General features: G+C 37.1%; 1 pseudogene across 1 annotated transcript; it reads left to right on the plus strand.

The window, feature by feature from the left end:
- The first annotated feature begins 11,441 nt into the window (after positions 1 to 11,441).
- Positions 11,442 to 13,424, plus strand: LOC103237427 (dynactin subunit 4 pseudogene; annotated as a pseudogene). The gene has a single exon (XR_012093304.1). The product of XR_012093304.1 is annotated as a dynactin subunit 4 pseudogene (transcript).
- The last annotated feature ends 494 nt before the right edge of the window (positions 13,425 to 13,918 follow it).

The raw sequence follows: 13,918 nt of genomic DNA on the forward strand, positions 1-13,918 counted from the left end.
AGCTTATTGGTTTTGTTTCAGTTTTGCTTGTTTAAAGTCAGGGACTCATTTCTATACAATATTCTTGAGTCTATTCTTAGAATTATTTATCTGAAAATGTTAAATCTACTCACAAAAAGGGCAAAATTAATGGTGTGGATGGTAAAGTATAATAAACCTTAATTCTAAAATATTTGGGTGAATTATTATTTGAAATATTTAAAGACATAATTTATAACTGCCATTTAAATCCTGACTCAATTATTTTGCATTTATTATTGATTGATCCTTTACTAAAATAATAATTTATTGAATAATATTTGAAAATCATTTAAGGCTGGGCCTGATGGCTCACGCCTGTAATCCCAGCACTTTGGGAGGCTGAGGGGGGAGGATCACGAAGTCAGGAGATGGAGACCATCCTGGTTAACATGGTGAAACCCCATCTCTACTAAAAATACAAAAAAATTAGCCGGGCATGGTGGCAGATGCCTGTAGTCCCAGCTACTCGGGAGGTTGAGGCAGTAGAATGGTGTGAACCTGTGAGGCGGAGCTTACAGTGAACTGAGATCGCACCACTGCACTCCAGCCTGGGCGACAGAGCAAGGCTCCATTAAAAAAGAAAAAAAAAAAAAAAAGAAAGAAAATTATTTAAATAAGAAACCTTTAAGGAAAATATTTGAAAGGTTATAATCAGACGGTATATCGGGTACTATTAATATCTTCTAGGTCAAAATGTAAACAGGATACTTGGTTCTCTCAGTGAGAGAGAGAGTTTGTATAATTTATTTATTTATTTATTTATTTATTTTTATTTTAATTATTATTATTTTTTTTGAGCTGGAGTCTCGCTCTGTCGCCCAGGCTGGACTGCAGTGGCGCGATATTGGCTCACTGCAAGCTCTGCCTCCCGGGTTCACGCCATTCTCCTGCCTCAGCCTCCCGAGTAGCTGGAACTACAGGCGCCTGCCACCATACCCGGCTAATTTTGTGTATTTTTAGTAGAGACGGGGTTTCACCGTCTTAGCCAGGATGGTCTCGATCTCCTCACCTCGGATCTGCCTACCTCAGCCTCCCGAAGTGCTGGGATTATAGGTGTGAGCCACCGCGCCCGCGAGAGTTTGTATATTTTAAAGCCAAAATATTCAAGATAAATTCTTTGAATCCTGTCTTCTGTGCAGTAGGACCACCATATTGCCAACCTCCAAGGGGATTACATTGTACATACAGGCAGCAAACACTGGGTTGGCAAAAATGGCAGCCCTGCTATACATTTTTTAGTTAAATACAGTTATTGGAATTGGTCCTAGAAGATGGTTTATAACTGTTAAACCCATTTGCATCAAGTACCTTTTCAATGTTAAATTTAGCTCTTTCATTCTGAGGCTCAAAATCCTGCTTACTACACACTTGTCATGTATCCATGCTTATTGTAACATAATTGATAGCGTCACAGGCTTAGATAATTAGGACATTAGAACTATGGTCTAGTTTGAGATGTACCTACTAATATTGCCTACTTGTTTTCTTCTTGATTAGTAGGTCTACAAGAATCTTTCAGGGGGTGCTAAGTAAGTCATTCCTTTCAAAAGCAGTACATCTTCAGAGAAATTGATGTAATGTTTCCAGTCTTCATGGTGAAATCATGTTTAACAGCTCTGTTTTGAGCTCCACCAATCACCTGCATTGCAAAACATCATAAAACAGTTAAGCTTCTTTTGGTGACAAGAGATGAATAAAATATCTTAGCTCTTGGTTCCAAAGGCACAACATGATACAAATTGGCAAGGAAGACAGAGGCATTGCTTTTTGGCTCCAGCTAGCTTCATTGCTGGCTGCTGTAAAAGAAGTATGTTTTCAGCAGGCAGAAATTGACAGGAATACATAAGCTATTTTGGCAAGTACTTTTGCTTTTGGTCTTTTCCAGCTGATGCACCAAGATGATGAAAGGCCCCAAACAAATTAACAATATTTTGTTTCTTCCTTTCAACCTTACAGCCAATAGAAATACAGTACAATTTGAAAAAAAATATTAAAAGATGGAGAAAACAATGACTAAAAGGGATAACTGAGAGCACGATGGGAACTTTGAAGCAGCTTATTCCACTTGATATAGTGGAAAAATAATTAAATGTTTGTTTATTAAATACTCACTATATTCTGGCATTGGTCAGATAACAAGTTGAATCAGAAGCTTTTGTTCTAATGAAGAGACAGGGCCCATTACCAGATACTTAGTGTAATGAATGACATAGTAATAGTATGAACAAATATCAAGGGGTACATAGGACCTGGTCTGTCTCCGCACCTATCCTATATTGTTGTGTAATATTGGGCAAATCATTTCATTTCATAATGTTGGCAAATCATTTCATTTCATTTCTTGCAAATCATTTCATTTATTTGATTTTCTCATCCCTGTCACACCGAATGCTGGCTAGAAGAAAATTCAAAACCTCTCAAATTTTATGTTTAGTTGAGTGAGAAGCTTATCTCCCTTCTGAACTGTAAGGCATGGTTATAGAATGGAGTCATCAAAAAAAAAAAAAAAAAAAAAAAAAAAATACCCACACCACTCATCAGAAAAAACAAAAAAGAAAGAAAGGTAGTATAGGTCAGTGGGAGAATGGGAGGTACTAGAAACATTGATCAAATGTAGAGTGTATGTCCCAGCTGAATGGTGGGAACAAACATGTACCAAACACGCACGCACGCACACACACGTACAGTTGTCAATGAAATCTCACTTGAATCTTACAGAACAAATAATATAAGGAGGAGGAAGGTATAGTGGATTTAGAATTTAAGTTCAGCTTTGACATACTAGTATTTACAAAATCATAGAGAAACAGAAAATGTTCTTTTAAAATGAGGCTTATGACCGATAAGTATATTGTTTCAGAGACTGAAATATTCACTTAAAAAATTTGAGTAGTCTGGACAAGAAAATCCAGACACAGTTGCTTGAAATAAGTTTGAAAACATAGATTAGATAATTTTTGTATTTTCATAGACACAAGATTTCACCATGTTAGCTTTGCTGGTCTCGAACTCTGACCTCAAGTGATCTGCCCACCTTGGCCTCCCAAAGTGCCAGGATTACAGGCACGAGCCACCACACCCAACTGTGGTGGCATGTGCCTGTAATCCCAGCTGCTCTGGAGGCTGAGGCAGGAGAATCGCTTGAACCCAGCAGGTGGAGGTTGCAGTGAGCCAAAACCGTGCCACTGCACTCCACCCTGGGCAACAGAACGAGACTCTGTCTCCATATATATATGGACATAGATCAGTTTGAAATTTTACTGAAACTATTAATATGAACTTGAAATTACTGGAACATATTGAGAATACAAGAGATGACTGGTAACATTGTTTCGTAAAAGTGACAACTTAGATCTACATTATTTGTCCAGATGCTCTTCTTCTATTAAAGTAAATACGCATTCAATATTTTTCTTAAAGCCAGTAAATGAAATTTGGTATTCTCTTATTCTGTATGTTTGTTTATTTTAGGCATTATAGGACTTGAACTAAAGTAGAAAACTATTTAGTATGACTTGAAGAAAATTCTGCCTCATAGAAGGGAGCCAGAGGTGAGAAAGACTTGAAGTCGATTTTAGATCTCCAAATACATGCTTTTGCTTTTCGTCATTAAAAAAAATTATTTTATATGTATGAACCTTTTTCTTTTATATATAATGTAAACTTGTATCTCTTAATATTGAAAGTGAGACCTGCTAAAAGTTTTGTGATATTTTTTAAAGATGCATTTAGAAGCTTTTGTTCAATACAAAAAATTAAAACTTCATAAATAATTTTATTGGCCATATTTCAAATTACAGTCAGTTTATCAAAAGAACTTATTCAGCATATTAGCTTCTAATATTTGAAAAGCTGCCAAACTTACTATATTTAATTTATATTTAAGAAAATTGTTTTTTAATTATTGCTTTCCTCCTGTTCCATTACCGTGTCTGAGAAGTTTAAGTATCAATAGTCTCAGACTTACTGATTTATTATTTAACATCCAGATAAGTTTTTATTCAACCTTCTAACTGTTGTTAGTTATTAAAAGAAAAACAAATAAATTATATTTATTAGGAATAAAAACTAATTGAAGGGATACATTAGAATCTAAAAATGTAATATCAAAAGCAAACACATTCAGAGACTGAATTTAATTAAAGACTTAAAAGTCAACAAATAAATCTGCTCTGAATGCCAACTACTTTGCTGCACCTCTGCTATTACCCTCTGGTTCATACGTCATGACCCCGCTCCTGGACTACGTCAGTAGTTCCCTAAATGGTCTTGCTGCTTCCTAGTTCTTCTGTGATCCATTCTCTAAATAGCTATTGCTCTGTGCTTCAACCATAGTGACTTTCTTTCCATTGCCTAAACATTTAAAGATCACTTTGGTGTAGCACCTGCTGGTCCTCTTTTGGGATGCTGCACCACTGCACGCTCACATGCTTGGCTCTTTCTTACCAGCCTTATATCTGTTCATGGGTCATCACCTCTGCAAGGCTTCCCTGACCATTACAATTAAAGTAGCTGTGAACCAAATGCACATCCTCTCATGTGTCTGTTTTTCTTTAGAGAATATTAACTTCATGAGACTTTCTTGTCTTATTTACTGTTGTATTTCCAGTGTCTAAAACATTGCTGGAATATAGAAGACTCTCAAAACTGTTTGCTGAATAAAGGAAAACTCTAATTGAGGAAAATCTTAGAAAGTGGTTAATTTTATGAGATTTAAAAGATTTACTGATTATGATTATTAGCTAGCAATATTTTAAATTTAGAAGAGACAAAGTACAACCGCAACAGTCTTTTTAATAGACTTCTTTTTACTTTAGCATGTGCAGATGTATGAAAATATTAAAAATAATTATTATGATTAACACATGAAATGACTTGGAAACATTCTTGGAACATTATGACTAGATTCATATTGAAATTAAGTGATTTTTCAAGTTTTAAATATCTGTATATATAATATTCTGATAACTATAAAAGGACGAAGTACTCCTATTCTTTCATTTTCTTCCTAATTTCTGTTTGAATAATTAAATGTCATTTTGCCTATTTCTATGATAAGTTCTACTTGGGTATATGATACAATGACCCATTTTCATTTGATTATATAACTGTTTTAGAAAATTTATTTTAAATAACTTAAGAATATTTAGTGTAATGAATATAATTAATATCCATTTGTTAGGTCAAGGGAATCTTCTGCAGGCCATTTTTTGAGTGCATCTTTCCTCTCTTTTATTAATGGCTCATACTGGACAATTTGTTAAAATATGGAAATTGAGGACATACGTTAGAAAGGTCACAAAAATATAAGCAGTCTTAAGTTTCCAAGGGATATAAAACATGGTGATTTGAGTAAGGCCTAGAAGTTATAAAGCTCTGTGTTTTTTTCTCCAAATGTTATTTAACTAGAGTATCTAAGTGATTTTTATAGTTATCTTCATTCTTCAATTAGTTTACAATTTAAAACCCTGTGATTAAATATTTCAAACATTAGCATTTTCAGAGTATAAAAGGTATAAATGCAAATTATTTGTATTGCCAATGAATTTTTAACTTTCAGAACTGTAAATTCTCCCAAAGTTGGGGATGCTGGAAACCATGAGGATACTGTCACTACTTCATCTCAGCACATATTCCACTTGCTTTCACTACAACTCTGTTTATTTTTAATGAAATCTGTAGTGCCTCTAAAATGTATACTTTGCATTTGATATACTTTCTCAACATTAGCTCATTAATCTTCTAGCCTTTCTAACAAGTCATAGGAAAGTGAGTCTATTCCAAGTGCAAAAATCCACAGTATAAATTTAGCATTAAGTTGTTTGTGACTGAAAGCTGTGGAAATTATGGTAGTAATTAGAAATGGTATAAGAAATGTTCTGTATCCTTCTGTTTTTCCTATGTTTTCTTTTTCTCTTCCTTCTTTTCTCGTGTTATTTTTTCAACATTTGTCTTTTAGACAGTAAGTACAGTAAGAGGAATGAGTTGATACTATTTAGTAATTATATTAGCATACTTTTTGTTTAATTTTTCTCTATAAATTTACGTTCTCTGCTTAAATTCTCCATCTCATCCTTCATTATATTGACCTCTCATCCTCTATTATATTATTTTAGTCACAGTTATTTTAATGTTCTGGTTTAATAACTGTAAACTGCAAGGACATTAGAGGCTCTGGATCTTGTTATCTTCCTCTAGAAGGGATTCACTTCAAGTTCTTCAAGTCTCCTAGGACTGCATTGTTCTCAAGGTCTCTCAGCCATAGCATTTGTGATATTCAATTTCTTTGTCTTCAGTCTGGCACGGTTCAGTCTAGAGATTCTGTTCATCTTGTCAGTTCCCTCAGCAATCATTTTTAGTCAGCAGATGCCACAGCAAGAGGAATTTAGTGTTATTTTAATGTCTCTGTATTTCCTACATACCTCCTCAGATTTTGACTGCATGAGAAGCTCTCAGGATTCTTCAATTTTTTTTTTGTATGTTGCTAGCATTGGTTTGATACAATCTCACTAACCACGTTCAGAAATAATATTAATTTCTAAAAAAAATGTGGTAGACTTATTTAGTAGTAGTTATAGTATTTAATAATTTTAGCATTTAGTTATTGAGTAGTATTTGTAGGAATAAGATTCTAAAATAACAACAATATTTCTTCTACCATTATCTGAGGAGTCTTTATGTAAGAATCAAACTGTTACAGCATGTGTTCAAAAATTGACTACTTTATAATCTAAGATGAAAGTTGTAGAGTCAAATGAATAACATTTTGGGGACAGCTTTTGACTAAGCACATGATTTTAGTTGGATCAATTAACTGCTCTCAGCCTCAGATCATCCTTTTGTAGGAAATCAACTTTTTCAGTCTCATTTCCTCTATGAATAAAGATTATCTGATAAATGAGAAAACCCACTGAGATCCACAGAAAGAAAGTACAATGTAAAAGCAAAGCACTGTTTTGTAAAAGGAGCTATCTCAGTAAGGGATTGCTTTAGTTAGCAATCTGAACTAATTGTGATAACCCCAAAGGGTAGCAAAGTACACTGATCTATGCCACCAACACTGCTGTTAGCAGATCTAGAAAGGGTGAGCAGAGATAGTAGGGAATGAGATCACAGACTTAAAAGAGAACAGGAATGGTGTGGGTATAGATTATGTAGAAGTTTTTTAGGCCACTGTGTGGACTTTGCTATTTAGAGTCAGTTAGGAAGCCAAAATAGTGTCGTAAGAAGAGGAATGTCAGGATTAGATTTTCTTTTAAAATATTTTTTGAAATGGCTGTCATATTCTGAATACATTAAAGAAAAGTAATGACAGAAATTGAAGGGGCAATAAGAAACTTACACAATAATTTTTGCTTATCTCTTTTATCTGTCAGGATAAAAGAGATTTGCTTATCTGTCAGGAAGGTAAATGTTTGTGAGAAGCCCTCTAACAGATCATACCTCAGGCTCAGTTCACCAGGATTGAGTTATTTGCATACTCTTGAGCTGCAAGTGTATCTAAGAAAGGAGATATCTGGCATTGTCTGTGGATATAGTGGAAGACAGACTCCGCTGGCAAAAAAGAAAGGGAGAATTAGCCATTGGCTAGGCAACTAATAATGCTTTTCATGGTGATATTTAGGCTTAGAGAATTACAAATGCCTTAAAGCTATCAGGTAGGATATTAAATTGATAAAGTTATTTGAGAATAGCCTTTCTGACTGTTCTAGAAAAATAGACCAGTGGTGAGCAAGACAAGAAGTAAGGAATCCAATTAGAAACTTCTTACCATAATTCAGAAGACACATGATAGCATATGAAAGTGGCCTGGGATTGATTGAATGTGAGAGCTGAGAGTCATGGAGAGGAAGCATCAGTAATGTTGCTCACACTAGATTTCTGGATTGGACAAATGGATATAATATGTTGCCATTATTGACACTTGTGCTTTTGTTTTGAAGGGGAGCAAGTTTGGGAAAGAAATGATGAGGTTAGCTGTGGTTATGCTGAGTTTTGATGTAGCTGGAAAAAAATCTAAATAATAATATGAAATAAGCAAAGTCTGAAGCACAAGAAAAATATTGAAGCTAAAAATGTATATTTTAAGAGTTATAGACATGCTGATAACTGGCCAAATTATAAAGTAGTTAATCCAGAAAAAACTAAGATCAAATCAAGATGGTGTCGTGAACAAACGCTTTCACTTTCTCTCCTGTCCTATATGCAAAGAAGAGACAGTGAGAGTGAGGCAAATAGCAGCTAAAGGGAGGTTCAAAAATAAAATATATAAAGGAAGAATATTTGTGATGAATTGGAAATGTTCAGTCTCAAACTATAAAGAGCATATACAGTGTAATCTTTAGAAATATATAGTTTGATTTTTTTTCCCCCAAGATAGTGGATTAGAGGCTTTTGTGTGTCTCAGCCACGTGTAAACAGGAAAATAGCACATAAAAACCAACTTTGAGACTTAATTCAAGAAGAAAGACAATAATTCACTAGCATAGCCAAGGGCAACCCAGACCCTGGAGAGGAGAAGGTGGGCAAGCAGTCCCTGTTATGGCTTTTGGCTGATGAATCTGAGTGAAGAGTATCTATGTGAGAGGGGTAGATACTCTCCCTCTATGTTTCTCCTTTCTTCTGGGGATCTGTGCAACCCAGGCCAAGAGAGAACAACCGTTTTCTCTCAAGCTGTGGAGCTAACTTGGGGAGAGGCTGAGAGACAGACAGAGGGAAAGACACTGGGAAAAGCTGCAGGTATTTTCCCAGACCTAGGGCTGAGAAGAGGATGTCATTTTAAATCCAATCTCATAGAAAATCAGATAAGGAGTGGGAGAGAGGCAGATACCACTCCCCTGGAAATCTAATCCTCACCGCTGTCTGCCCCTAAGGAAGGAGGGAGTGTAGCCTCCTAAAGCTCTTTGGGTCAAAGAAAATGTGAACATGGTGCCAGGTATTGAATGTAGCACCACAAAAGCCCTGGAATAGACATATAGGATGGATGACCCCTGCAATGGGACCATCTCTTGCCTCCATTTCCCTCTTCAGTGCACTGTTGTAGACTCAGCAGTGGCTCTTCCAGTTAGGGCCTGAGGAGTATGAGTAAAAGAAACCACTTCACAGCAGGGCACAGTGGCTCACGCCTGTAATCCCAGCACTTTGGGAGGCTGAGGCAGGCAGATCACCTGAGGTCAGTAGTTAGAGACCAGCCTAAACAACATGGAGAAACCCTGTCTCTACCAAAAATACAAAGTTAGCCAGGCGTGGTCGTGCATGCCTGTAATCCCAGCTACTCAGGAGATTGAGGCAGGAGAATTGCTTGAACCCAAGAGGCAAATATTGTGGTGAGCTGAGATTGCGCCATTGCACTCCAGTCTGGGCAACAAGAGTGAAACTCTGTCTCAAAAAAAAAAAAAAAAAAAAAAAAAAAAAAAATAGAAGAAGAAGAAGAAGAAAAGAAAAAGAAATCAGTTCTCAGGATGTTTTAGCCTCTCCAACCCCCAATGAAGGTGAACACATGCTGAGAGAACACACTTTTTATGCTCTCCATTGCCTCGGCCACCATCCCTATCTGTTGGCTCTTACTCTTAAGTGCCATCTGCTAAACTATAGCCTGAAATATACCACCAAATAAAAATACATCTCTGCAGTAAGAAACATCTGAGAAAGCCACTGATGAATCTCTCTGCAGCCAAGGAACCTGTATGGAGCCTCAGCACCTTGAAAGCACGCAAAAATAAAGCCAATTGATTATATGTAACATAATATCACAGTCATGCCATCAAGAGTAAAAAGAATAAAAAATAAAGAAGTATCACTGAAATTAAAACAAACAAACAAAAAATGTCCCCAAACCATCAGCTCCCTGAGATGAGAAGGAATTGGCACAAAAACTGAATGTCAGAGTTTCTCATCACCTCAAAATAATACCACTAGCTCCCAAGCAATGAATCTAAATCAGAATAAAATGTCTGGAATGACAGATATAGAACTCAAAATATGGATGACAAGGAAACTCAACAACATTCAAGAGAAAGTTGAATTTCAACTCAAAGAAGCCAGAAAAATTATCCAAGACTTGAAAGGCAACATAACTATATTAAGTTATATTAAGATGGAACCAAACGGAACTTCTAGAATTGAAAATTTTCCTACAAGAACTTCAAAAATTCAGTTGGAAGCCTTAACAACAGACAAGACCAAGCAGAAGAAAGAATTTCAGTGCTCAAAGTTTGGTCCTTTAAATTAACCCAGTCAGACAAAAGTTAAAAAAAAAAAAAAAAAAAGATTTTAAAAAACAAACAGAGCCTTTGAGAAATATTGGTTAAAGTGACAACATTTACTACTTATTGGCTTTCCCGAGAAAGGAGATAAAGTAAGCAACTTTGAAAACATATTTGAGTATATAATTCAGGAAAATTTCCAGTCTTGCTAGAGAGGTCAACATGCAGACATAAGAAATCCATAGAACTCCTGCAAGATAATATACAACATGACTATCCCCAAGTCCCTTCGTCATTAGATTATCCAAGGCTGATGTAAAGGAAAAAAAAAAAAAAAAAAAACAAACTTAAAGGCAGGTAGAGAAAATGGTCATATTACCTATAAAAGGAAATTCATCAGACTAATATTCTCAGCAGAATTCTCAGCAGAAATCTTGTAAGCCAGAAGGAACTGGGTCCCCTTTTTAGCACTATTAAAGAAAAGAAATGCCAGCCAAGAATTTTTGTATCTTTCCACACTAAGTTACATACACGAAGGAGAAGGAAAGTCATTCCCAGACAAGCATTTGCTAAAGGAATTCATTGCCATCAGACTAGCCCTATAGATATGCTTAAGGAAGATCTAAACATGGAAACAAAATAACAATATCTACTACCACAAAAGCGCACACAAGCACATAACTACAGATCCTGTAAAGCAACTACGCAATCAAAACTACAAAGCAACTCATTAACACTACAACAGGAAAAAATCTCTCATATCAATATTAATCTTAAATATAAATTACCAAAATGCTCCATTTAAAGGCAGAGAGTGGCAAATTGCATGAAAAACAAGAAGCATCCCTCTGCTGTATTTAAGAAAACCATATTTATGTAATGACACTCATAGGCTCAAAGTAATGGGAAAGAGAAAAATCTATCACAAATTCTATCACACAAATGAAAAATGAAAAAGAGCAAGTGTCACTATTCTTGTGTCAGATAAAACAGGCTTTAAAAGAACAACAGTAAAAAAGGACAGAGAAGGGAATTTCATAATAATAAAAAGTTTAATTCAACAATAGGCTTAACTATTCTAAATATGCTTGCAATCAACAATGGAGCAACCAGATTTATATAACAACTATTTGTAGACCTGAAAATGGCTTATACATATACACAATAATAGTGACATCTTCAACACCTCACTGACAGCATTAGATAGCTCATTTAGAAAGAAACTAACGTCCTCCCTCCGCAAGATGGCGTCGTTGCTGCAGTCGGACCGGGTTCTCTATCTAGTCCAGGGAGAAAAGAAGGTTCGGGCCCCGCTCTCGCAGCTCTACTTCTGCCGCTATTGTAGCGAACTGCGGTCGTTGGAATGTGTGTCTCACGAGGTGGACTCCCATTATTGTCCCAGTTGTTTAGAAAATATGCCGTCGGCTGAAGCCAAACTAAAAAAGAATAGATGTGCCAATTGCTTTGACTGTCCTGGCTGCATGCACACCCTCTCTACCCGGGCCACAAGCATCTCCATACAGCTTCCAGATGACCCAGCCAAGACCACCATGAAGAAAGCCTATTACCTGGCATGTGGATTTTGTCGCTGGACGTCTAGAGATGTGGGCATGGCAGACAAATCTGTAGCTAGTGGCGGTTGGCAGGAACCTGAAAATCCTCACACACAACGGATGAACAAATTGATTGAATATTACCAGCAGCTTGCTCAGAAAGAGAAGGTTGAGCGAGATCGCAAGAAACTGGCACGACGTAGAAACTATATGCCTCTGGCTTTTTCGGACAAATATGGTCTTGGAACCAGGCTTCAGCGACCACGAGCTGGTGCGTCCATCAGTACCATTGCTGGACTTTCCCTTAAAGAAGGAGAGGACCAGAAAGAGATAAAGATTGAGCCAGCTCAGGCTGTGGATGAAGTGGAACCTCTACCTGAAGACTATTATACAAGACCAGTAAATTTAACAGAGGTAACCACCCTTCAGCAGCGTCTGTTACAGCCTGACTTCCAGCCAGTCTGTGCTTCACAGCTATATCCTCGCCAGAAACATCTTCTGATCAAACGGTCCCTGCGCTGCCGTAAATGTGAACATAATTTGAGCAAGCCAGAATTTAACCCAACATCAATCAAATTCAAAATCCAACTGGTTGCTGTCAATTATATTCCAGAAGTGAGAATCATGTCAATTCCCGACCTTCGCTACATGAAGGAGAGCCAGGTCCTCCTGACTCTTACGAATCCAGTTGAGAACCTCACCCATGTGACTCTGTTGGAGTGTGAGGAGGGGGATGCTGATGATATCAACAGCACTGCTAAGGTGGTGGTGCCTCCCAAAGAGCTCATTTTAGCTGGCAAGGATGCAGCAGCAGAGTACGATGAGTTGGCAGAACCTCAAGACTTTCAGGACGATCCCGACATTATAGCCTTCAGAAAGGCCAACAAAGTGGGTATTTTCATCAAAGTTACACCACAGCGTGAGGAGGGTGAAGTGACCATGTGCTTCAAGATGAAGCACGATTTTAAAAACCTGGCAGCCCCCATTCGCCCCATTGAAGAAAGTGACCAGGGAACAGAAGTCATCTGGCTCACCCAGCATGTGGAACTTAGCTTGGGCCCGCTTCTTCCTTAAAAGGTTCCATTGGAGGGCAGATCCCAAAGGACAGTATCACCATAAACCTGCGTTAAAATGCGGAAGCTGCTGCTTCATTAGGCCTTGTTTATAACGATGTACCCATGCACTACGGAATTCTATTGCTAAGAAAGTGGGAGCATAGGCAAGACATTGGGAACACAGGGTAGCTGCTATTGCTCTTGCTCTCACCTCTGTTGACGCCAGTAAGTCTGTGTCTCCCTCACTGAGCCCTGCACATTGAATAACAGCAGCATAATTCCAGCTAGGAAAGGGGATGGGTGTTCCTTGGAGTGGCATTGTATTTACCACCTGAGAAACTGACTGTACTGTCTCTTGATCTGATCTCACTAAGGATCACAATGTCACAGATGAAACTTAATAACCCAAAGGTGGACCTGCTGTTAATGATGCAGCATTGGTCACAATGTACCAACTGCTTTCTGCATTCCATTAAATATCATCTAACAGTCTAAAACATATCCCTTCACTTGCCATAGTGGCTGCCATTTTGCTATAGATTTCCATATAACCAAAAAATTGAATTGTCACATTATCTTTAGTATTGTGATGATTGGAAAAACCTATGAAGTTGTTAAGGCACTATCATTTGCCCCCTTTTTCTAAGTGAATATGGGACACTTACTAGTTCTTAATTTTTTTTTTCCCAATAAAATATAGATCTTTTAAGAAGAATTTGAGAAGCAAGCAATTACATGTCATGTCAAGGGGGTAGCAAATTCCATTCGTTTTCAATATTGCCACAATACCCAGGGATTAATGCTGCCACAGGGGGGCAATCTCTATTTGTCTTACTTCCCACCCCTTCCCTGTTCTGCCTCTGTAACTCAGTTAAGTTGTTCTGTTTGGGACCTGGAAAAGAACCCAAAGAAAACCTGAGTGGACAGGTTCATTTCTGGAATGCAGAAAACATTTTAAAGGTTAGATTTTTAGCATATTCTCAACTAGCATTCTTTCCAGTGAGTTGAGGGGGAAATTAACTAGTATAATCTCTTGAATCCAAAACTGGATATTAAGAACTTTCCCCCTTACTAAGTTTAAGAC

Source organism: Chlorocebus sabaeus, chromosome 1 (genome assembly GCF_047675955.1).
Source record: "Chlorocebus sabaeus isolate Y175 chromosome 1, mChlSab1.0.hap1, whole genome shotgun sequence".
In the NCBI taxonomy this organism is placed as follows: domain Eukaryota; kingdom Metazoa; phylum Chordata; class Mammalia; order Primates; family Cercopithecidae; genus Chlorocebus; species Chlorocebus sabaeus.